Raw genomic sequence first — 26,168 nt, 5'->3', positions numbered from 1 at the left:
GGGTTAAGCAACAACAACAAGGAGACCCCTGTGGTGACTGCTAGAGAGGAAGGGGGTGGGGGCGGTGGAGGGGGGTGGAGGGCGGTGAATGGTGATGGAGGGAGAGTTGACTTGGGGTGGGGAGCACACACTACAGTGTACAGGCGAGGTGTTGTAGAACTGTACCCCTGAAACCTACACAGTGTTACTAACCAACGCCACCCCAGTGCATCCCGTAAAAAAGAGTGAGACCACACTGACTTGGAGGGGCACAGGGAGCACGGTCCGTCAGCCCCATGGGAAACTGTGCACTGGGAAGAACTTCACCGAACCTGCTCCAGGGAAGGGTTCAGTCCGTGGAGAAGGGTCTTGAGCGTCACAGGTGTAATTAAGGATGTCCCTGCTGACGTTCTCTAATCCGACTTGCATGCGATTAAAATTCATCCCGTTGCCTGGCCAGTGAATGCTCTCAGGCCGAGTACCGCAGCGGCATTGAACGGAGGGGTTACCCGTGGGATGAAAACAGACACTGTTCCTCCGGCCCGAGGCCCCGTGCGATGTGCAGCAATCCGGGAGCGCCCGCACCAGGCTCCCCTGAGAAGCAGCAGCGGACTCCCGGAGCGGCTGTCTATGGGAGGGTCTGTCGTCGTCGTGCCGAGATCTGTGGGCACGTGTGCATCGCCGTGAAAAGCACTCTGCTCGCACGTGGGACACCGCACAGACAAGTTCATGTCCCCCTGTGGCGACCTCACAAGTGCCCGCTTCTCCTTCTTGGTTGGAGTTCCTCTTCCTTAAGCAGCCTGGTGACTTCCCAGCTGACTCTGGATGTCACACGCCAGCTACCCTCTGGCCGCTACCCTCCGGCCGCGCCGTGCCCTGGCAGCTCTCCCCAGAGCGTTGCCTGGGACTTGAATTTCAGGGAGGATTTCTCTGCTCTGCAACCGTCTCTTGGCCTTTCCTGGAACCTCGGTCTACCATTCAAACACTTTTTCCTGCCTCCAGCCTCCGATCTCTACCAGCTTTTACAAGAGTCTAATCTCTTCCATCCTGGGGAACAAATCAAACACAATTGTTTCTCCATCCTGCACTCCCTACCAGTTCCAGCCCCATTTCATGTGTCTTTCCGCAGCAAGACTCTAGAAGAGATGACCACAGACCTCACCACTTCTGCATCCCTGTGCGGAAACCCCTGCCCAGCTTCTGAGCCTGCTCCTACCGGAGTCAGCAACGATCTTCTCACCAAGTCCGGCGGGTCCCAGGCCTCCCCCACGTGCCCATCTGTTGTCTGTGGAGACAGAGAGAACCCAGGCGAGAAAGAAAGACTTGCCCTCTGTTTTCAATTTCAAGCCGGGCTCATTCGGACCCATGGGGTGGCCATGGTTTTAGGAGGCAGACTAGGGAGAGAAAGTAAAGCACTTTCCTGCACCCCCCACGCGCCCCTACCATAGCGTCAGGGTAGCGATCTGGTGTGTAAGCAGTAGCAGGAGAAGGCAGAGGAGGCTGGATGAGCCTGTGGCACACGGATGGAGAAGAAGTTGTTCTGGGGCTGAGGGAGGAGCCCAGAAAGAGAGAGAAATGGCAGGATACTACACACAAATGTCCCTGCCACTCTCTGCCTGGGGTCAAATGTTCTGGGGGGAGCACTTCAGAAGAATCATACAAGTGAGTCTGGGCGGGGGTGCCGAGAAGCTCCACAGAGGAGGTGCTGCTGGCGGCGTGCCGGGAACGTCTGGACGAGACGCGGACCAGTCGCGGGAAGGCCGGGGACACCGGGAGTGGAAGGACAGGGTGAGCACGCAGCGGAGGGAACCAAGGCCCCCGAGTTCTGTGTGCAGAAGAGCAAACCGGCCCATTGGGCAGGAACACGGGCCGTGGGACAGAGCCGAGTTCGCTGTGACAAAGCGCAGGAGGCCCTGGACGCGGCCGTTGGGTCCGGGAGGTGCTCGAGTCCCTGGATGGGACTAACGGGCTCAGGGCGGCTCTGACGGACGGTGCCGCTGTCCGAGTGCCTAGGGTTTTCTGTCTCGACCCCCCACCCTCCGACTGTTCCCGAGGTGGCCTTCCCAGCGTCCTGCCTTTGGTGGGCCCTAGAATCGTGTTATCAAATCTGAGCACCTTCTGGCCGCATCAGTGAGAAGGGGGAGAATCACTTTTCTCGGGCCGTGTGGGGGTGAAACAGGACATTATTTAGTGACCAAAATAACATTTGCAAAAAAATATTGTTTAGAAAAATAACGTTCTCAAAAAATATTTTTTGACACGAGGAAGTGCTTATGTTCCTCTAATAAAATGATAAAATATAGAGGAATACAAGCAGAATAAACTTTGCATACAAAGTTTGAAGGCATCATAAAAATCTGAAGGTTGTGTCTGTGCGCCTGTACGGACACAGAGAGGAGAGGAAGCCAGGTGCTGACATCATGGCGGTGCGATGGGTGTTCTTACACCCTTCCTTGCGCCGTTCTCTAGCCCCCAAATTTGCATGTAATGCGATTAAAGTCAGAAAAGTTACTTTCTAGTGTGTTAACCTTGGCAAGCATATCTTCAAACAGCAACCAGGTAAAAATAGCACCCTACCTGACCGCCACACTAGGGAAATCTCAAAGGGCTATAAATAAACATCTGGGGCTTCGAGACCCAGCTGCCGCGGGGTGAGGGGGCCGCTCTGTCTTTCTGAGCCCTTGGCTGTTTGCTCTGGAGGGATAAAAAGGAGGGGGAGGCGCCCGGACGGCCTTTCAGCACGGGGCCACCTCTGGCATTCCCCAGCGCAGCCTGGGGCAGAGAAGGTGGCAGCTGCGCTCTGTCACTGCACACCCCGCCGAGGCGCAGGGTCGGGAAGAGCAAAGTTCGCCGTGACCCAGTGCCCCGAGATGCCGCACCGCAGTGAGGCAGGGGGTTGTGGCCTCGCGGCCCAGCTGTCCGGCCGAGCACCGGTGCCTCCTGCCAGTGTTGACGCGAAGCCTCCAGAACCAGGCGCTCACGCTTGTCCCGTCTGGCACGGCTGACCTCTGCGGGAACCGAACACTTCAGCATGCCATTATTTTTAAATTACTGCATGTCGGCGACTGGACTGACTCATTCATCTGACTTGCTCTGAAATGTTCAGCCAAGCGGCTCTGGGGTTTGGTCCGAGTCTCCGACCTCGTTCAGTTATCCTGCTGTCTGTCTCCTGCAGGTCCGTCCCCCTTGCTCACTCACCCCGGTGCGGGCCCTTGGTGTGGCCGGGCAGAGGGGCCCCGGCTCCCCCAGGGTGGGTGAGGGCGACTAAGGGCGTCCTGCTCTACCAGGCTCTCCACACCGAGTAGGAGACTTTGGGAGCCCTTAACACGTGGTTCCACAGCTGCACCAGGAGGGACGTGGCTGAGAGTCACAGAAATCCTGGGGGAGGGCCGGAACTCTCTCTCTCCTGCTCCCTCCGGAAGGCAGGCGACGTCCTCGGGGTCTAGAAGAAGGACCGCACAGGCCAGCATGTTCCTTGTTCGTCAACAGAACAGGCTGGGGCAACACGAGTTACCAGCGCAGGCGGAGGGAGGCCCTGGGACGTGAGTTTTCTGTCGCAGTAGTCCCGGGGCCTCACGGTGTCTCTGTTTTCAGATGGACTGAAGGGTGGGGGGCGAGTCTCTGTGATGCATCCGGCGCTTGTTTAATGGGACGTGACAAAAAGAACCGAGAGTTAATACGTACCGAGAACTTTCTCTCTCTCTGTCCCGGATGAAGTGCTCTGCACAGATTATTCCGCTGACCCCCGTCCCAGCCCAGCCCAGTGCTGTCATCGGGCCGATGGGAAAGCTCAGCTAGGATGGCGCAGTCATCCTCGCAAGGCCAGGGACAGACGGACCCGCAGCTGACCACCCTGTGTCTGTTTCCACACGCCACACTGTTATTCTCCACGCTGCACAGGCCTTAGTTCACACACGTGGGGTAGACTTCCACAGGCTCAGATGTTCTTGAAGGACAGACGGAAGTAATCTTATAAAAGAAATGTATCTTTGGTCTTCAGTTTATTATGGGAAGAACAAAGAGCTGATGATACGGTCCAGAGACGTTCTTGCTGCGTGTTTGTCTGAAGGACAGGAGGGTCCGGATTGCGTACGGTGGACACCCGGCCGGTTCGTCAGCACTGCCCCGCTGCAGCTGACTTTTTTAAAAGGAACACGTGGGTCGCTGTGTTTGAACGGGCCGTCTGCCGTCACGAGCAAATTCTTGAGGAAACTGCTCTGGACCCCAAGCACAGCACGTGCTTGATCTTAATGTGTCCTTGGACTTCTTGAATTGGGAAACTTGGAAACAAAGAGGTAAAAGTGCAGCAAGAAGAACGATGGGAAAGCAAAAAAAAAAAAAGTTTTTTTTTTTTTAAGCAAAATGAGTGCTTCAGGGTGACCCATCCTAGTGAGAGTAAAAGAAGGAACTCAAGCTGCCCGAGCAGACCCAGCCTGACCCCGAAAGGGTGGCGGTGCACCGAGCAGGCAGAGAGAGAGGCAGGGAGCTGCAGCCAGTCCCGAGAGTCTAGCTGGTGTGTGTGTGCCTGGAACTGACCGTGTGCCTGGAACTGGCCGTCTTGCAAAGAGGAGCTCAGCGCGGGGGTTTGGGTGGCAGGCTGGATAATGACCCCCTCTCCCCCAGGTGTCCTCGTCTTGATTCCTGGAGGCCGTGAGTGTCACCGCACGTGGTAAAGGGCGTGATGAAGGGTCCCGAGTTGGTGAGATTCTGCTGGGTGGCTGAAGTGGGTCAGTCTAACCACAAGGGTCCTTACAAGAGGGGGACAGGAGGGACAGAGCCGGAAAAGGAGATGAGACAGCGGACACAGGGGTCAAGCGAGACCCCCTGGAAGGCGGAGGAAGGGGCCACAAGCCCAGGCTTCTGCGGGAGCCCCCGGAAGCTAGAAACAGCCGGGAAACGGGTCCTCCCTGAGCCCCCCGAGTGTGTGCCCCTGCAGACGCCTTCGCTAGCCCCGTGAGACTCAGCTTCCCTCCAGACCTGTAAGGCAACGCGCTTCTGCTGTTTGCGGCCATGCGGCTTGTGACGATTTACTGCAGTAACGATAGAAACCTACTGTCTGTGGTTCAGAGAATTCTTAGGCCTGACAAGGGGGGAAAGTCCCAACCCCCTGCAGTCATCTGACCTCTGAGCCCCGGTATCGGGGCCACCACCGGGACCCGCCTGCTCTCCCTCGCCGGTGCATCTCCCCTCCCCGCCCTGTCCCCGCTGGCCCTCGTCCCTCACGCTGGAACGACCCGACAGTGGTCCCCCGATCACTGCCCCGGGGTGACGGGGGCGTGCCACCACGCCCACTGCCGGCGGACCACGTGCAAATCGGTTGGATCGTGTTTCCCGCAGGTAAAAAGCCCATCTCTCCCCCTCCACTTCAGTTCCTCTTCTCCCCCACGACACTCTTCGGTCCTGCTCCCTGTCCGCCTGCGCCGGCTCGGGACCCCTGCCTCGTCGTCCCAACAGCCTCCTGGGGTCACGGGGAAGGGCAGGCCGTGGAGGAGAGTGTGCTGGTGCGGGCGAAAGTTCCCATCTTTTACATGCACGATAAACTAGCCCGTCCCTGCACATGGAATAGAGGAAATAAACACGCTATTAATGAAAAAGGAAAAGGTAGCATTTCTAATTAAAAGGGGCAAGAGTTAGGAAAAGGAAACAGAAATATCTCTGTAAAATACATAAAATCCTACAACATTTTACGTTAAATGTGTGGACGAGGTAGGCACACACACACTCCCACCACGACCAGTTAACGTTGTCTTGGAAGTTCAGGGGGACGCAGACCAGCCAGACGATGAAATGGCTGGTTTGGAAAAGACGACAGCAAACCCTCTGCCTTCGCTGACAGTGTGAGTGAAACCCCAGGTCGCCCCACGTGTTTGCGTGAAAACCACAACAGCAGGCGGTAGTGATAAAGTGGTTGGATACGAGATCAGGAGATGAGCACCAGTTACTTTTTTTAGTAATAAGGGACTAGAAATACAAATGAAAAAATTTTTTTTCCTAACCCTGGCTGGCATAGCTCAGTGTATTGAGCACGGGCTGTGAACCAAAGCATCGCAGGTTTGATTCCCAGTCAGGGCACATGCCTGGGTTGCAGGCCACAGCCCCCAGCAACCGCACATTGATGTTTCTCTCCCTCTCTCTTTCTCCCTCCCTTCCCTCTCTAAAAATAAATAAATAAAAAAATCTTTAAAAAAACATATTTATAAAAAAATTTTCCTAATATTGATAAGCACTACAAAATAATTAGGGATAAATTTGCAGAAATAGTTATAAAGAAAACTATAAATCCTATTGAAAGACATGAACTGCAAAGTGTACAACAAACACAGTTGACAGATAAACAAGACATTTGGAAATAGCTTTCGCAATGCTGAGGTTAAGCAAAGGGTAAATATCCATAACCCACAAAGAGTTTTTAAACTGATAAGAAGAGACAGGCAACTGGACAGGAAAACGGGCAAAGTGTTCTTCACGTAAAGAACAAATCCACAGAGGTGAGCATCAACAAGATCAGAAAATGTGAGAATGCGTGCGAACTCCACAGGAGAAACAAGACAAGTGTGCAGCAGTGAAGCAGCACTTGGAATACACGAGCCGCCAGAGATTGCACCGAGACACGGCTTGCCCACGTCCAGCGGAGACGGGAGAAGAGCAGTGCTCGGCTGGGAAAAGGGAGCACTGTAGCCTTTGGAAGGGAATCTAGTGGCATCTCCTATTGAAAAGACAACTAAGTTCACCCTGGGCATCGGAGAGGGTTACACGCAGGACATTTGTGGCTCCCATTCGGAGGAGTGTGGCGAGATGTGATGAAACCTGACAGAGCTTCTCTGCTCTCCGGGGCAGACGGGCCCAGCTGGACCAACTCACTCAACGGCGGCCGCACGTGCACTGGGTGACCCAGAGCACAGGCGGGGGACTCCCGCCTGTGACAGACGGGCACAGGGGTGGGTCTCGGCCGGCTGTGCAGGTAAAGGGACCTGTCACTAACACCGAGGGGTCCACTGCAAGGACTGAAGGTTTCCCCTCTACGACTGTCGTGCACCGTAAGTGGACGGGAGGGGTGCAGGCGGTGTGGATGGCAGGAGAGAAGGGGGCAGGAGCCGCAGACACCCGCGGCGGAGCTGGAGGACCCCGGGGCAGCAGGCTGCAGGTCTGTGCGCTGCTGCCGAGAACCCACTGGGAGCTCGGGCCCTCGCCCATCCCCCCCATCCCCGAATTTGGGTCTGAGATGAGGCTGAGGCGGGAAGTAGCTAACATATTGGTTCCAGAAAAAGTCCTTTAAAAGATCCCAACCTGCGTCATGGAGAAGGTTAGGCAAAAGGGAATATAAATAACAGAAAGCCCTATCCTAGTCCAACATGGTCAGGATATAGTTGGGACATTGTTTTAAGCTTCTGTCCAGTAGCTAATTAAAGGGGCAGTGACTAATTGAAGCTGATTTAGAGGAAACCAATCAGGGCCGGAGACAGCGCCCACAGGAACTGCGATGTCGAGATTAGAAAGGGGAGACTTGGGGACACGACAGCGGCCACCAGCTCTTTGAAAGCCTGTTCTAAAGGGCGGCAAGACGACGGAAAGAGCAGAGTGCTTTCACCTCAGACACAGGTTCCCTGTGAGAGACCGTGGGGTTGCTCTCGCCACCTGGGATTCCGGAGAGTCTCCGTTAGGGTTTCATGACGAATCAGATGGATCGGGTTCAGAATGCCCAGCTGCCCACCCTTCTGGTGGCGAAGCCAGAGAGCAGAGCGCAGCCCGAGCCGCTGGGGTCGGTGCCAGCGGGCCTTCCTGTAGTGGAAGTTCTAAGGAGGGCATCCAGGGGACAAGCCCGAGGGTTCGTTAACAAACAGGAAGGCTGGACTAATGTCATGGTGATGACAAGACAGAACTCCAAAAAAAAAAAAAGATGGCAGAAGCAACTGGAGATGTCAAGAAGTCAGGACGCCCCAACTGGCGGGTCCAGGGGGCAAGGAAGGGAGGCGATGGAGCTAACGGTTGGAGGGCGTGGCAGAGTGGCAGGGAGAGTCGGGCCAGGGCAAGGGTTACTTGGGGGCGAAGCCTGCGACCTCCACAGAAAGGATGGCTTGTGCGCGGCCGAGGGAGCCCTCGGTGAGGATGGCATGCTGCTGTCTGAGTCTGCCGGAACAGCTGCGCTGGAATCAGTCTTCAAAAGGACCGAGGTATCGGGACCAGATCACAGAGGGCCTTGAATGTCGCCCTGAGGGGCATGGACGTTATTCCGCAGGCAGCACGGAACACAGAGCTACCTGGACTGGGACGAGCTTCGGGATGTTACTCATTCGGTGCTGCGAGAGGAGGGGGGCGTTACTAGGGGAGGGAGAGCCACTGGGTGAGGCCTCCAGCCCAAACAGGAAGGAAGCAACGGTGGCCTGCAGCAGGTGGTGGTGGGCTGGTTGTGCGGGACAAAAGCAGCGGCGGGGAGCAGGAGTCTGGGGTCCACCGCCCGATGAACGCAGAGCTGGCGGTGCAGGCGGCCGACGTGGCCCATGGGAAGAGGCACCACGGCGCAGGTCCCTGATCCACAGCGGGACGGAGCGGGCTGCGGATGACCAAGTCCATCACACTCTCCTCGCTCCAGCTGAGCCCAGGTCAAGGGCGACTCTGTAATGACTGTGACGTTTCCAGCCCCTGAAGCACAAAGCTTTGGTTCTTTTCCTGGCTTCTCCGTTGGAGTGCACTAAAAAGAGCCCAGCGGACAATTCAACTTGAATCTGAGCCGATGGGGGTTCCCTGGCTAGAAAGGGAAGAAAAAGGAGGGAGACTCATTCTCACAGAAGCTCATGAGGGATTTTCAAGGAGGGAGAGATCCAGGTTCAGATGCTGCCGAGTCGTGACGTCAGAACGGAAAAGGGGCCCCGTGTTTCTTAAAATTTATTTTTTATTCAGGCGTTGCCGACATGCCACAGCATGTTAGTTTCAGGTGTGCAACGCAGTGATTCACCATTTATGCACCTTCCGATGTGATCGTGAGCCCAGTAACCATCTGGCACCAGGCAGGGTTATTACGATGTTACTGACTGTATTCTCTGAGCTGTGCACGATGCCCCCTCGTTTGTTCTGTACCTGGAAGTCTGCACCTCTTTTCCCTTCGCCCTTCTCACCCACCCCCATGCCCCTCCCCTCTGCCAAACCCCCGTTTGGCAGAGGGGAGTCTGTGTGAGTCTGTTCTGTGTTGTTTGTTCATGTCTTTTGTTTTTCAGATTCCACGTATAAGTGTTATATGGTATTTGTCTTTCTCTGTCTGACTTGTTTCACTTCGTACAAGACCCTCTAGGTCCATTCACGTTGCCACAAATGGCAGGGCTTCGTTCTCCGACGTGGCCGAGCCACACGCCGCAGGACACACGCACCACGGTTTCTCTACCCAGCAGCCCTCTGTCGGCAGACACCCAGGCCGTGGCCACGTCTTGGCGATTGTAAAGAACGCTGCAGTGAACACAGGGATGCGGATAGCTTTACGAAGCAGCGTTTTTGTTTTTTTTCTGATAACTACCCAGAAGGGGAATTGGTGGTTCCAGGTTTAATTTTTTGAGCAACCTCCATCCTGTTCCCCACAGGGAATGCCTCAGTGTGCAGTAACAGCCGTTCTGACAGGTGCAAGGTGAGCTGTGTATTTTCTCCTAGTCTGCGGCATTTTTTGTTTAATTGTCAGCGTTTCGCTGAGAGCAGTTCTTAATATTCATAAATTATATGATATATAGTTTACATTATGGTTAAGGCTTTTAGAGTTTTAAGAGATCTCCATATACTTGAGAGTTATAAGGAGTTTTTTCGTTCTTTCTAGAAGCTTTATGCTTTTAGTTTTTTAGTTTTAGTCCCACCACCCTTTTCAAATGAACGATTGTGTATCCATGACACAGCAGTCGAGACTGTTTTTTTCTCTGTACAAAGGTCCTGTGGGCACAGCAACAATGTTGACTTCCCTTTCTCCATGAACCCATCTCGGTGTCTTGTCAAAAATTAACTGACTCTTTAGACTGTGTATGTTTATCTCTCTCCACAGTTCCGCCGGTCTGTTGATCTATATTTTCCTCAACCCCCATGGTTCGATTACCGCAGCTTTTACACAATTTCATTCATTTGGAGTCAATTAGTGTAAGAACTGGAATTTCATTCTTCTTTTGAAAGATGGTATTTCAGGTCCTTTGCATTCTGCACAGGAATTTTAAATTTAGACGCTCGGTATCTGCACAAAACCAAGGGCCTGTGCAGACTTTAAGTGGGATTGCCTTGAGTCTGCACGCCCAGAGCGCTGACACGGTGACGGTACTGAGTGTCCCAGTTCACGGGGCCGGGCACGGGGCCGGGCAGACCCAGCGACATGCAACCGCGTATCTGTCAATGCTTCTCTGTTTCCTTCTGCTAGTTTTTGCTCCGTGTACTTTTAAACTGTTACTGGAAAACGACACACTCAGGGGCGTTAGCTCTTGATAAATGGACTCTTCTATCGTTCTGAAGTCACTTCACGTCTGATGACATTCTCTGTCCTGAAGACCCCTTTCTTTGACATTAATAGCAGACTGGTAACTAATTGTATTATTCTTGCTGTTTTTATTGAGTATTTTCCAGCCTTTTTTTTTTAACCTGTCTGTGTCTTTATAAACTACATCCCTTTGAAACTGTGAACAGTTGGATCTTGCTTTTTAAAAATATATATATAGTCTTCAGTCTCTGTTCTTTAACTATATTAGGTCACTTAAGTTGATATAGTTATTGAGATGATCTGTTTTAAATCTAGCATCTTGCTCTTTGTTTTCTAGTTCCTTCGTTTTAGGGATTTTTTTTTCTTTGTCTTCTCTTCTGTTGAGTATTGTTTATTAGAATTTCCTTCTGTCTCTTCTATGTCTTTACCTCTTTGTATTGTTATATTTGGTGCTTTCTCTCGATGTATACTATGCATCTCTAACGGGTTATAAGCTGCCTGGCGTCACCGTCACACCCGTGGACATAATGTAAGAAGCTCACAACGGCACAATTTCTCTGGCGTCTCTCCCTGCCCCTGTGCCACAGTCGTCCATTTTACTCCTGCGTGTGCTTTAAACCCTAACGCGTATTTATTATTCTTGGGCTACTCAATTACCTTTTAAAGAGATTAAGAAAAGAAGACAGGCCCTTGCATTAACCCACATATTTCATTTCCTTCCTTCCTTTCAATCAAGATTTCCAGTTTAGATCATTTCCTTTCAGGTTGAAAAGCTTCCTTTGACATTTCTTGTAAAGCAGAGCTGTTGACAACATATTTGCTGCTTTTGATGATCTAAAAAATGTATTTGCTTTTATTTTTTATTTTTTTAATAGTTTAACATTTTATTTTTAATGTATTTTTAAAAATTCTCATTAGGGTAAAATATGTGTAATGAAATTTGCCACCCTAGTCGTCTTAGGCAGACAGTGCGGGGGTGTTAGTCACATTCACGGTGTGCGGCCACCACACCTGTCTGCAAAGGGCTCATCAGCCCCGAACTTGGCTGCTGACAGTCGTGCAGTAACTTCCCATGCCCCCTTCTCCCAGCCCCGGGGACTTCTCATCTGCTTCCTGTCCCTGTGCATTCGCCTATGATGAACATTGCATGTAAGTGGCACCATACAATATTTGTCCTTTTTGTCTAGCTTATTTCACGTCACATAAGGTTTCCAGGTTCATCCGTTTTATAGCATATACCAGAGTTTCATTTCTTTTTGTGGCTGAGTAATATTCCATTGTATGTTTATAATCACACGTCATTTATCCATCCATCTATTGATAAACACTTGGGTCGTTCTCCCTTTTTGGCTAATACGAGTAACGATACCATTAATATTGGCATACAGATATCTGTTGGAGTCACTGTTTTCGATTCTCTGAGGTGTAGTGCTGAGCATTTTTGGGTCAGTGTATATTTAGCTCTCTGAGGAAAGGCCAGGCTATTTTCCACTCCCACCGGCCACGTACAAGGATTCCAGTGAGTCTGCATTCACATCAACGCTGGTTATTTTCCTTTAAAAAAAAAAAACAGCCCTGGCTGGTGTAGCTCTGTGGATTGAGCACGGGCTGGGAACCGAAGTGTCCCAGGTTCAATTCCCAGCCAGGGTACATGCCTGGGTTGCAGGCCATGACCCCCAGCAACCGCACATTGATGTTTCTCTCTCTCTCTCTCTATCTTCCTCTCTTCCATCTCTAAAAAAATAAATAAATAAAATCTTTAAAAAAAAAGCTGCTGGATGTATTTATAAAAAAAAACACACAAAAAAAACAGTTGTAGCCATGGAAGCGGGTATGATGTGCTACCCACTGTGGTCTGGATCTGCGTCTCCCCAGTAACGAACGGCTCTGAGCACCTCCCCACGTGCTCACTGGCCGCTGGTGCGTCCTCTCTGGATACGTCTTTCAAAGGGCTTTGTTCACTCTATCGTTGGATTGTTCGTCTTTTTTGGTGACTTGCAGGGAGTTTTAAAAACACATCCTGGATATTAACCTCTACTACATAGACGATTGGAAAATATTTCTCCTCTTTCTGTAGTTGTCTTTTCGCTTTCTTGATCATCTCTCTTGATAAACAAAAGTTTTTTATTTTCATGTTTTTCTTTGGTCATTGGTGTCTTTCGGTGTTATAGCTAAGAATCCGTTGTCAAATCTAAGTTCATAAAGACTTACTTCTATGTTTTCTCCTAAGAGTTTGATAAGAGTTTCTCCTATGAGTCATATTCACTGACCTGCTGGTGTAAGGCAGGGGTGACCTCACCCTTTTGCATGTGGTCATTCACTTGTCTCAGCACCAGTGGTTGAAGAGGCTATTGTTTCTCTACTGAATGGACTTCACACCCTTGTGAAAAGCCCATTGGCCATAGACATATGGATGTTTTTCTGAGCTCTCAATTGTATTCCATTGGCCTATTAGTCTATTCTTACGCCGGTACTACTCTGTAGCTTTGTAGTAAGTTTTGAAGTTGGAAAGTGCAAGGCATCTGACTCAATTATTTTTAAGACTAATTTTGGTGACTCAGGGACCCTTGCAGTTCCATAGGAACTTGAAAATCAGCTTTTCCATTTCTGCAAAAACTGCTGTTAAAATTTTGATAGGGATTGTGCTAAATTTGTTGTTTTCATTTTTGATATTCAGGATAATTTCCTCAACATAGAACTCTTAGTTGGCAGTTTCTTTTCCCTTTGGCACTTTAAAGATGTCATTCAATTGTCTTCCAGCTTTCAATGTGTTGATCAGTTTTCTTATTGTTGTTCACCCACATTTAACATGTGCTTATTCTCCTGGCTGCTATTAAGCGTGTTCTCTTTGTAATCTCTAGTTCTCAGCAGCTTGGTTATAGCGTGCTTGGGTGTAGTTTTTTGTTTGTTTTGTTCTACTTGGGTTTGCAAAGATTCTTTGATGCGTGGGTTATCCTGTTTGAGCGAATTTGGCAATTTTTCAGCTAATGCTTCTTCGTGCTTTGCCTGCCCCACACCCTCTCTGCAGTCCTCCCGAACCTCCCATCGCGCGTATTTTATTACTTGTTTCTTCCAACAAGCCACTCAGGACCTGTGTTCTTTTCATCTCCGTCTTGTCTTCTCTGTGAGCTCCAGCCTGCCCGGCGGCTGCAGGCCTGTCTTTGGTTGTATTCAGTCTATTGGTAATACCGTCCAGAATGTCTCCTTTTACATGTCGTACTATGTACCTCCAGGATTTCCACTGTCCTGTTTTATGGGGTTTCTGAATCTCTCCTGAAATTACCCATTTCTATGTCTGCTACACCCCCCTTTTTCTATAGACTCTAAACACACTTATTACAGTTGTTTTAAACAGATTTTCTACTAATTTCAACATCTGAATCCTTTCCATTGGTTGAGTTTTCTCTTTCTTGGTCTTTTGGCACATCGATTAATTCTGCCTGCTCATTGGATGTTGTGGATAGTACAACGTGAAGATTCTGGGTTCTGCTCTCTGCCTCTAACGAATGTCTCGTTTCTTTTCTACCAGGTAGTTAACTGCTTCAAGTCACAGAGGACTGATTGTACACCCTTTCAGGCGGAGACTGTTTCCGTGCTGCCTGTAGTCGTAGAGTGCACCCCTTCGTCCTGAAATGCAGTCTTCATCTGAAGGTGGGGGCCCTCTGAGCTTTCCATGGGCACCCAAAGTGGTCACCAGTGTCTTTTAAATTAGCGGGACCTGGCCTCCAAATGCTCTTTAGAAGAGTAACAATACAAATCTCTCTTCAGCTCCCTCAGCTATTGTTAGAGCATTGCCTACATATGTGTGGTCGGCATTTAGCCAGTGTTTTGAGTTATTATAAGTGGATTTGGAGGCTCCCCATGCGCCATCTTTGTTTCTGGCATTTCTCCTCAATTATTTTCTTTTTCTTGTTCAGCTTTATTGTGGTATAATCGACAGACAAAACCTGTAGATATTTAAAGTATACCATGTGATGTACATGCACGTTGTGATGTGATCATCACAATCAAGCTAATCAGGGTGTCCGTCACCTCCCAGTCACCTCACGTGCGTGTGCGTGTGACAGCAGGGAGGTCTTCTCTCTCGGCCGGTTTCGAGTACACGGACACTGTACCCTCTAAACTGATGACGAGTATTGGGACATGTCTCGAAGAGCCAACCCATCCAGCCTAAGAAATAACTATGTGGATTCTTCCTCGTTTTCCGAGGAGAATGCTCAAGCGGAACTACATCGAAGTAGAACTTCCACGAACTTCTCGTTTGGCTCTTTGCCCTTCGGATGGGAGGACATAGGGACGTTTCTGCTTCCTCAGTTCGCACTGAACTTCTTGTTTCAGAAACGCTGAGCTCGTCCAGAAGCCTGCCCACTGAGCATTCCCAGGTTAGCTGCCTCGCCAGGGGGTTTATTGCAAGACCCGCAGATTTCGGTACATGGGGCTTGTCCCTCCGTGTGAAAGCTCCCCGTGGGAATCGGTTTATCTAAATCGGAATCACTACACAGCCCCGTCTTAAGGGACATGTTTTACTTTATTTACATAGTTTTGAATTTGATTTATAATTGTAAAGCTTCTTCAGGGTGTGAATTACTTTTTAGCTACATACTTCTTAATCTATACGTCAGTGTTCATTAACATTATACAGGTAGGCACCAGATGTTTTTTTATAACAGGGTGATATTGTTCTAAATGTAGGCGCCTAATTCACTATAACTTTGGGGGTAGTAATATTGTCTCATTAGTAAACTTTAAAGTAAGATGGATGGACATTCTTTTTTTCCATGGGGGTAGTCGGACTCACAAGTCGTCACTGCCCAGTTTTACGGAGGCCTGCAGGTCCGGGTGTGCGATGCAGCCTGAGGCCGCTGAGGTCTCAGACCACAAGCCTGTGTGTTGAGAGCCTGGCCGGGCGGTCCGCAGGCCCGGGGGTCCGACTCCGCTTCCACCTTTGCCCTGGGCCGTCGGTGTCTTGTCTAGGCCCCGCCTGTCAGCTCTGTTCATGGTTTTTAAATAGGAACGATTTCATTCCTGATAAGAGTGATGCATGCCATTGTGGAAGATTTTGGAAAACATAACAATGAATGAAAAACAAACAAACAAACAACGGATGGAGAATGGATTACATCGCCAACCCCCAAATAGACAGAATTAGCCACTGTTTACTTAGATACCAATCCATACACCTTTATGTTGATGTCCAGACGATTATTTTATCTCAAATGCTCACTGAAGCATATCCCATGGCTTCTCCTATGTTAGGAAAAGGGGGTTCCATAAACATTGTTAAGGGTTCCACGGCGTTCCCTGGCGCGTAGGCACTGTGATATAGCTGTGTCGGCCCCACTGTTTGACACTTAGATCGTTTCTAATTTTAGACATTCTCATTGATATTGAAATAAATGTTTTGTGCATAAATTATTGGCAATGGCTATTACTATTTATTTAGAGGAGATTAATAAATTAGAAGTACTAGGAGACAGTGTCTTTTTTTTAAGAAAGTAGTTTTTTTTATTATTATTCATTTATTTTCAGAGAGGGAATGGAGGGAGAAAGAGAGAGAGAGAGAAACATCAATGTGCGGTTGCTGGGGGTCATGGCCTGCAACCCAGGCATGTACCCTGACTGGGAATTGAACCTGTGACACTTCGGTTCGCAGCCCACGCTCAATCCACTGAGCTATGCCAGCCAGGGAGACAGTGTCTTGATACACACTGCCAAACTGTTTCTCTGACCCGCTCTGCTGACCCGTGATTCTGTCTAGACTGGTGGGGGTGGCCCCTCACCCCTGCCGCACTGTCGCCGGACTCGCCCGGAGCGCGTTTCTGGAGGGTGTGACGGACAACACAGTGTCTCCCGGACACTTCATTTTGATTTACGTATTTATAGACTTAAACGTTTTTATTTTACTATTTATTTTCCTTTCTAAATGGAAAGGATTGGTCTTTTGCCTATCTAGCTGTTACAAATGCTTTTATTATGAATTTTGTAAGAGCTCTTTTTATCAAGGATACTAACCCTTTCACATTTTTTTCTACACATATATTTCCTGACAGCTTATAGAATGTGTACGGTATTGCTCCCTTTAGTAAAAATAGAACACCATATGCTAGCGGGTGCAATGTTACTGGAAGAACAAAATTGGTTTTCACTACTGTCAAACGCAAAATTCTTAATTAAGAGTTTAACTGTGTGGTAAGCCGGATTAATTTTAATTTGGTGAGCTAAAGCTACCGCCAACCCCTTCTTTTCCCACATAGGTCTGAGGAGCCCAATTTGAAGGAGTTTGAGAACGAAAGAACGCAACTAGCTCTGTTCTGCGAAAAAACATGAAACACTAACTCCAAAGTGAAATGTGCGCCACACACACTGTGAGGCCGTACTATACTCCCACAGTCTCAAACCGCCGAGTGGCTCCTGCAGCACGGCCTCTGAGAACTAGCATTTGACTTTGAACCTGTGTGTGCCTGTGTGCGTGTGCTGGGCTGAATATGCAGCATACGACGCCCGAGACGGGAACAGGTGGCTGGGCCACGCCGGTGGGGAGCCCTGGAGGGGCTCATTTGGGGGGCTCCCCTCTCCTCCCTCCACGGGGCCTGGCCCCCGGCCCTTCGTGCGCGCACAGCTGCCGCTGACCCCCCTCCTAGGGCCTCCCGGGAATGACGCAGTTATCAGACGATCTTTAGGAGAACAGTGTGTGTGCTCCTTTAAAAATCAGCCACGGAGGCAGCTGGAAGGAGGTATTTTCAGGAGAGCCACACTAGGAAGCTGGGGGTCCGGGGCCTGCCCGGGACCTCAGTCTCGAGGCCTCGGCGCTCGCTCTCCCTGAGCCTCGGGGAGAGTCCTGCTCCTCGGCGCCCAGCGTCTGCCTTCCCGTGAGGCCACCGCCTCACTGCAGCCGCCCCCTGCGGCGGGGCTGTGGGGGCCACGGGCCACGGGGCGCGGAGGGAACCCGGGCGGTGGCCCGCTGGGCCTTTCGTGGCTCCCGTGGGCAGAGCGAACAGCATCCTGTTGTTGCGGGTCGCCTGAGGGCTTCGAGGGGCGTCGGTGGCCGCGTGAACGTGGCCCAAGGAGGAGCAGGGACACGAAGATACTCCGCTGGCTGTGTGTTTCTCCAGAAAAAACTGCATTAAGGAACATCTCTCCCCCTGCACGTGCTGGCAAGAGGTCACCCTGGCAGATGGGAGGGCAGGGGGGCTGGAGGAGAAGCTTGGGGTGCACAGGTTTACGCGTGCGCAGAGCAGAGCTGCTAGCAGAGGCGGGAGTAGGTCGTGGTGGGGGGGCGGAGTCACGGCCGCTCCTCCGTAGATGCCCCCTGTACCGCGAGTGTTTTTTTTCCTTTTTTTTTACAATGAGCATTTATTACTTTGGCAATTCAGAAGTCCATAATAAGTTGAAAAATATATTTTTCCCCAGCTTGGTGTTGGCATCTTCTTAAACTTGCTTTCCACTTACACAGGCCTTTTACGTGGCGTCTTCATCTTGGGTGGGAGAGGCTGGCGAGGGGCGGGGACACCAGAGCTTGTAAACCCCGGGGGTCCCAGGGAGGGCTTGGAGCTGACTCTATGGCCTTGGGAGAGTGCCGCGGTCCACGGAAGGTTATGCTCCCGGGTGTGAGTAGCGTAATCTGTGTTTCTTTGAAGGAACAGTCTCCTACGGTGTGTGGCTGTTACTGATTTTTTAACTTTTTTCAATTGTGAATTATAACGCCTATAGGAAAAACTACATAAAACACTACTAAATGTTTAACCTTTTTTCAATCGTGAAGTTTAAAACGCGTAGGAAAAGCTGCATAGGATGCATCTAAAGGTTTCGGTAAACAATGACAGAGCACACGCATCCGCCACCCAGGGCAGAGCCGGCCGGCCCACCGCCAGCGCCGCCAGCACCAGCACCTTCCAGGGCTCCAGAGGAACCGCCGCCCTGGCGTCCAGAGGGTTCACTTCCCTGGTCCCCTGTGCAGGGTGACCTTGGAGCCATCCAGCCTGTGCGGTGTAGTTTAGTGTTGCCTGTAATTACATTTCATATAAATATCATTTGACTTCTGCGCTCAACGGTTGAGAGAAACTTCCTCGCAGAAGTTCTCTTTCCCAATAAATACACAAGGAGAAAAATAGTTTTAAAAATAGCCTTTTTTTCCACCCACAGCCATCAAATAAGGGCACAGCCTAAGGTGACGCGTTTCAACAGCTGACAACCAGGGGACAGAAAGACGAGATTCTTGAGCGAACACAGGAGCAGGGCCTGTACCTGTGCCCCCCCCCCAACCGCCTCCCCCAGGAGCCTGTCAGGCGCAGAAGAACTTCTCAGAATGCCTCTGAGCGTCTCCAGAAGCATGGGGAGAGGAGCAGAGTTGCCTGTCCTCGCCTTCTCCCTCTTTGAATTAAGAAGCAGGAGAAGGGGAAATGGGAGAGCGAACCTCAGGCAGCTGGGCGCTTCCGGCCCGTCCCAGCCCCGGGGCGCAGGCGGGCTGATGGGAGACGGCTGTGCCCCTTTCACTCCCCCACTCCTGCCCCCCGGCCAGTGATCTGTGTCAGCATGGGCATCTGGGCGGGGGGGGCCTGACCCATGGCAGTTGGGGGCAGACGTTTCAGGAGCAAGTATTTCCCTGAGGGCGGGGGGGGGGCGAGGAGCCGAAGAGGAAGGGGAGAGCCCCCAGAGGTCATTGCCAGCAGGAAGCATTGTGGCCCCTGTGCTGGGCAGGGAGGGAGGGAGGGGGAGAGATGCCGCCGGCCCCTGGGACGCTCGCTCACAGGGAGGGAAGCACCGGGCTCCTCCCTCTCCCGCCCTCTGATCCCCTGCCGGGGCCTCTGAGGTCAAGGCCGATGTCCCTCTGTCGCAAGAAACAAAGCAGGGCCCTGCGAGGCTGGACTGAGCGTGACCAGGTGAAGCGCTGGCAGGAGGAGGATGAGGAAGGGAGGGGGACCGAGGGGGACCTCCAAGCCTGGGCCTCTGGCCGTGAGGAAGGGCCACTCTCGGAGAGGGGGGCCGCGTCCGTGTGGAGCCCGAGAGGCTGCCGCACGTCTGCGTGAAGCAGTCGGTGGGCTCTCCCCATCCAGTCCCACCGGCAGGCAGATGCCCCTGGGCTGGGGAGGAGGGGGGGAGTAGGGGGAAGAGAAGAGGAGGAGCGGGAAGCTGGAGGAAGAGCTGGAGAGATCGGTCTGGAGCGACTGCACTGCAAAGGGAGGTGACATCGCAGCAGTCACTTGAGTGGACGAACGACCAGACACCGATTAAGCTTGTCCCTGAACACAGTAGCACTCCACACATCTGACAGTTTGGGGTTTGGAGGAAGGGACACAGAAAGAGCGGGTGTCACCCGTCACTCAGATGGCGTGAGGGTGCAGAGACAGCAATTAAGCTCATCCCAGTTCCTCTCCTTCCCCCACGAGACAATGTGTGGGACAGACAATCTCCCACAATGCAATTTCCAGCCCAGGATGGGTTTATTCAGATAAACCCAGGGGTGGGGCTTTAACAAGATGGTGCTATGGGGGGCAGTCCCCGGCGTGAGATCCAGGACAGAAAAAGCCGTACTGGGCACCCAGGCCGAGCCAAGGAATCGCATACACAGGTGGGCAAAACGCCTCCCAGAGACACACTGGTCCTTGGGAACCGTGCGGCCTCTCTCCTCGGACTGAAGGTGACAGGGTTTCCCCAAGCGATGGACCCTGCGCAGACCTCTGCCGTCAGGGGGACAGCCCCCAGAGGGTGGCCCACTGCTGTCACAGTGTCCGGCCTCTGGTTTCCAGGCTGGGACCAGGAGGACCCGAAAGGCAGAGAGCGCCCACTTCGAACCCTCTGCCTGCCAGACAGACGCCCGGCAGGAGCCGCCAGGTGACCAGATGCCACCACTTCAGCCAACACACGGCATTTCCAGGGGGCCATGGTCACCCTCTGTGTGCTGACCGGAGAGAACGGGCTTCCGTGAGCCCCTGGGCGTGCAGCGGCCCTGGGGTACGTCAGGAGGAATCTGTCCTTCCAGTCACACGTGGCCGCGGTGGCTGCAGGAGCTCTCCCGGGCCTCGAGGGCAAAGTGAGGGAAAAGGAGGAGGAGGAGAGGAAGGGGCGGGGGGGGGGGCGGGGAGCGGGGAGGAAAAGTTAGACACCATTTTGGGTGCATTCCCCACATCAAAGCTACGGAAGTGGACATTTGGAAAACTAGAGTCCAAATTCTCACAGTCTAGTCTCTTTGGACCCATAACAGAGGTGTGCCGATTCCCCATCGGCTACTATTTTACTCTTAACATGAAAATTGTCTTGGCAGTGCCAGCTTTGATAACCCAAACTAAGTAGCAGGACCTGATGTGGATTTTTTATTAGACAGCAAAAGATGCTCACCACGCCTTCCATCTTTTTTTATTATATATAAAAAACTGAAAAGTGCCAAGTCTCATCTCCTGATTTTGCTTAGCAAGGAACTCTGGCTGCGATTCCATGCAACTATGTTTTGCAACATTAAAATGCTGATGAGTCGGCACAGCGTGGGGGGAAATTTTTTTTTAAAGATTTTATTTATTTATTTTTAGAGAGGGAAGGGAGGGAGATAGAGAGAGAGAGAGAGAAACATCAATGTGTGGTTGCTGGGGGTTATGGCCTGCAACCGAGGCATGTACCCTGGCTGGAAATCGAACCTGCGACAGTTTGGTTCCCAGCCCACGCTCAATCCACTGAGCTACGCCAGCCAGGGCTCGTGGGGGGGAATTTTTATAAGCTGAACCGGTGGAATGAGCTCCAAATCGCGCCCGCTATCTGAAGCCATGAGTGTGGGAATGAGGAGCCGTAAACACAAAATAAACCACAGCGCTGTCAGCGTTGCAATACCCAGCCCCTCCCCCCAAGCGCCCTGGCCACGTGAGCAGGGAGTGGGGGCAGCCGTCCGACGGGAAGGCTTCGTTAGCGAAGTGAAGGCGGACCGTGGGCCCCGCAGCACTGCTACAGCGGAATGAGGCAGCCCCCGTGTTCTTTGCCGCCGGAAGACGAGTGCACGTATACACAGGCTTGTCTGCAAGGGGAGGGCTCCCAGATGCCTGATAAGTGGGTCTTGGCAGTGACGCATTATCGGAATTGGCAATTGCGGGGGGAAATATCAGCAATCACAGGTTCTGGAAAGAGCAGCTGGGAGTTTATCTCATATCGCAACTGCGGCCGAGCCGTGGGGGAGCTTCCTGTGCAGGGTGGGGGTGTAACGGGGTCTCCGTGGATGGGAAAAGGGTAATACGTGGGAGAAGAATTTCCTAGGAACGCGTCCCGGAAGTGAACTGCTGGAGACGTGAGTGAGTCGCCCATTCCTGCTGTCCGCGTCTTCCTCCGAGCGGAGGACGCGCCGATGTAAACAAGTGTTCGTGCTCCCCGGGCAGAGGGTCCTGCTGGCCTAGAGCCGTGCCACTCGCTCGGCCACCCAAACCCTGCAGGAGGACAGGACAGTGCGGCCCGTCTCGGTGTGCTCCGAATCGGGACACTTCACACAGTGAGGAGGGCCTGCGCCCAGGGCGGTGGCGACCGGAAGACCAATGGCGGTGGCGGCAGCTCACGGAGCTCGGATTCCTCCGTCTTCGAGGGGCCGCAGAGCACCTGCGACAACTGCTCTGGAGACAAGTGGGAGGTGACAGATGCCAGGAATAGCACGCTGCTTCCCTGGGGGGTGTGTCCAAAGTCGGCCGTAGTTTCCGGGGATCACTTCTAAAGTTCAGCCACCAGGGGCGCGAGTTGTTGTGACGGCACCACCGTGTCTGTCTCTTACGATCGAAATCTCGGTTTGGACTGGTGAGCTCTATTTTAAGGGAAAAAAACTTCTCCTTTTATTCAGCAAACATTTTTGAGCGCTTACTATGTACTAAGCACTTTCCAAGCCACAGGAAATACACGGGGCGTGGGCTGTAGTAGGCCCCGCTCCCGATTTGGTAGAAAAGAGAGACCTGTGGACAGATGAGCTTCATACAACGACGTTGGTGCTATCAGCGGGCATGAGGTGCTCCGAGGCCCCCTGAAGAAACTGGCGGGCTTTGCTGGGGGCGGCTGGGAAAGGCTGCGCCAGGGAGCTGACTCCTGAGCTGGGCTTGAGAAATAAGTAAGAGTTTGCTAGAGGGAGAAGTCACGGGGTGGGCGTTCCCGCCGGGTTCCACGCCTGCGCCCTGAAGGGCCATGAGGTGCCCTCGTGTCCGGCGAGGAGGCTGCCAGGCGGCCGCTGAGACGGGCATGGGGGCAGGAGGGAGATTCGGGAAGAAGCTTCGGGAACGGCGGATCGAGAAGAAAGCGAAGACTGGATTTCAGTGTCCTGTGTGTTCTGCTACAACGCTTGATCATTGCCCCCTGGGGGCAGTGGGAAGCCAGCAACCATTTTGAAGGATGAGAGAAGCCTGATTAGATTTGTACTGTAGGAGTATCATGGAGAAGACGAGTTGCAGTGATGCTGATGGCGTGGCGGCTGCGAGGCTGAGACTAAGCCCACGGTGGCGAGAAGGGAGAAGGCAGCAGCCCTGGGGTCTGGCGGACGGCGGGGCAGAAGGAGGCGTTCACCGGAAGAGAGGTCCTTGGGGGACTCCCTCCTGGAAACCCGGCTGGAGGCACCCCTGAGCACAAACAAAAGAAAAGGCTGTGCCCATGTCGGGCCCTCTTCCGTCTTCAGACCCTGCCTCTGTGTCCCAGACCCAGCTTCACGGCGTCTGAGCGTCTCCCGCTGCCTGGGGACATCTCACAGACCCAGCTCAGTCAGGAGGGATCAGCACCTGCTGGGGATGATGCAGCGATGCCGTCCTACTACCAGAAGATGCCCTCCTGGGTCCACATTCCCAGGCTCAGGGGCGAGCCGAGTCAAGGGAGGGAGAGGTGGAAAGATGCTGAGTTCAGAGAGGCGCACGAGGGGGTGCAGGCCCTCCCCTCCACCCCACCCCCGTCGCCCCGTGTCCCGGCTGCTCGCCCCGCATGGCTGACGAGGGGCTGGGCCTGGAGCGGACGCACCGCGGCGAGCGTCTCAGGGGGACAGTCATTCGTAAGGGGAGCTCGCTGGCTGTGTGTGCTCAGCCTGCCAGAGGTTTTCTCGGCTTCGAATGGGCAAGTGTCTGTTAGTCGTCTTCCCGCCAGACGCTAAATCCCTAGCGAGCTCTGCCCCCGCAAAGCGCCCGCCACACTGCTGAGCGAGTCCAGACCCGAAAGCGGACCTCGGTAGGGCCCTGTCTCTGCCACTGACTGGCGTGTGTCTTTGGGACGCGTTCTGGAACTCTCTGGGCCTCAGCTCCCTCTTCCGGGGCTGGCTGCGGTAAACGAGTCAGCCGGGGCACACAGAACACCTCCCACAGTGCTTTGCACATGATGATACCTCGTCACCGTCCCCCGCTGCAGCGGGGGGAGGGGGGATGGCGATGTCCGGCCCGTGAGGTTTAGGGGTTCACTGGGAAGGTGCATTTAGGTCCCTAGTACAACATGCTTAGGAAAACAAGTGGATTTTCCCCACCCATGAGCCTGACTGTTGGAGCCTAAAGCAGCATCTTGCAGGATGCTTGTCTCCACCACCACGCTGAGTGTGACGAGCGGAATTAAATTTAGACATCGCAGGGACGCATTTTAACCGCATTACTGGGAGGCCTCTCTGGGTTATCTGGTGCTGGGCCTGCTGGGAAGCTCTCTGAGTGGCGTGCTGTCGAGAGCACTCTCGGCGCAGACACAGGCCCTTGTCAAAGGAATCTGGCCGGGAGTCGGAGCCCAGCAGAGATTGCGAAACCACAGGCGGGAAGTCCAGCAATCTGCGTGGCCAGACACGCCCTGCCCCCCCCCCCGCCCCCGGGGCGCTCTCCTCCTTCCGTGGCATCCAGCTGGCCACTACTCGCAGCTCCGCTCCCTCCTGAGGATGGGCAGCAGAGAAGGGAGGTCACAGTGACCTGGAGGAACAACCAACCCCGAAAGCTCAAGGGCCTAAAAACAACACACATTTACTCCTGGAATGTAGCAGAATCGGGGTGGGGGGAGGGACTGACTCAGTTTATCCCAGTCGCTCAGATGACTCAGCTATTATCACCTTTCTCTTGGCGTCCTCGTCGGGAAAGAGAAAGCCCTCGGGCCTCACCGTGCACACGGAATGCTCTAGCCGGAAGGGACATGCATTGTTTCACCCGTAGCTCCCTGGCCGGCCCAGTTTCCGTCCCCGCAGTAAACCAGCTTGACCGTGGGAGGCTCCCCCGAGGCCGGAACGGGGTGGAAACGGGAGTGTTTGGCGAAGAGCCCAGGCGACTCCCACTGCTGTCAAGCCCGACACGGGATTGACTGCCTGGGACAAAGAAGCAAGTTCGGCCCCTGGCGAGACTCTTTCTTAGGCCGGTTTGCAGGCTCCTGGGTGGTCTGCACACAGAGCCTCGAAGGACTTTGAGTGTCCGGGGACTGCAAGGGAGACCCGCCTGGGACGGCAGACCCGGAATCATCCGGCTGCGTTCTCCCAGGCTCCGCGAACGGGATGCAGCACAGAGAACCGACAGCGTCTCCCCCAGGGGCAGTTCTGCAGGCGACAAGCCTGAGAACACAAACGCTGTCCACTGTGCAGTCACAGAACACGATGCACACAGAAAAATCCCTCGCATTCTCCACAGTTCCCACGGCTTTTCCTGGTCCCAGACATTAACCCTGTGACTCCCAGGACGCCTCCAAGCAGAGCTGCTCAGAGCCCCCGGGCAGCCCCAGGGAGACAGAGAACGTGAGCTGGACCCAGAAAAGAAGGTGCCAGCAGAACCAGGGGCCTGGCATTTCATGGGGAAGAGGAGGCTCCTCTTTCACGGTCACTGGGAAACGAGGGCCCGCAGGGGAGGAGGCGTTGGTGTCTGCAGCTCAGCCACGGGAAGACCGCTGAGCTCGGCCCTGGCTGGTGTGGTTCCGTGGGCCGGGCGTCGCTCCTGGTTCGACTCCCGGTCAGGGCATGTGCCTGGGTTGCGCGTTCGGTTCCTGGCCAGGGGTGCGTGCGAGAGGTGGCGGATGGATCTTTCTCCTTCTCTTTTTCGCTCTCCTCCCCCTCTCTAAAATCAATGAGCATGCCCTCGGGTGAGGATAAAGAGAGAAGGAAAGGAATTCAGCCGGCTGCACCGCACGGACTGAGGGTAGAATGACAGGCAGCGGACGGAAGGCCTGCCACCCTCCGACACACAGATGTGCTAAAAATAAAACGCCTTCTTCCAATGAAATTTTCAAAAAGGTCAACGACTGCAGCTTTGCTCTCCGTAGAACTCAGATCTGATCGGAATGAGTGGGCCGCGCCGAGGACGGACTGATGACTGGTTTCAACCTGGAAGAGCTTCCGTTTTGGTGAGCGAGACTCAGCCGCCGTGCGGTGGGTGGGGAACATCAGGCTGCGCGTTAATTTTTTATCGGGGAGATTAAAATAAACGTCTCGAACATCTGACTACCAGACGGCGAGCGAGCCACGCGCACGCCCAGCCCGAGCGCTGGGCCCCGTGACGGCCCCGGAGGAGGCTGGCAGCCCGCCGGTGCCTGCTGCGGCTCCCAAGGGGCTTGTCGGTCTCTGCGGGGGATGGGGGACGCAGCTGCGTCTGGGGCGGGGCTGCCGGCAGGTGGGGTGGCTGACAGCAGCCGTGACCGGGTCAGCTGTGGGGGTCGGGGCCCTCGCAGGCCCTGCATGGAAGCCTTCGCCCCCGTCTGCAGGTCCAGCCCACCATGCCCGCCCGGCAGGGCGGTTCATGGCAGAGGCTGCACGCTGCCCACCGGCGGGGCTGCTCTGTCTCCCGCTTGTTTAGTGTCTCTGCCATGCGACGTGTCTGTC

The 26,168-nt window shown here is 53.4% G+C and overlaps 1 protein-coding gene across 1 annotated transcript in view; it reads right to left on the bottom strand.

Annotated features, from left to right (window-relative positions):
- Positions 1-26,168, bottom strand: part of EXTL2 (exostosin like glycosyltransferase 2) — a 57,335-nt gene that overhangs the window by 1,994 nt on the left and 29,173 nt on the right. The window lies entirely within an intron of this gene.

The sequence above is a fragment of the Phyllostomus hastatus genome, unplaced genomic scaffold (assembly GCF_019186645.2).
Source record: "Phyllostomus hastatus isolate PE091 unplaced genomic scaffold, TTU_PhHast_1.1 phas_scaffold_216, whole genome shotgun sequence".
Lineage (NCBI taxonomy): Eukaryota > Metazoa > Chordata > Mammalia > Chiroptera > Phyllostomidae > Phyllostomus > Phyllostomus hastatus.
The sequence above is the reverse complement of the archived record's forward strand: the minus strand, read 5'-3'. Positions and strand labels throughout refer to the sequence as shown.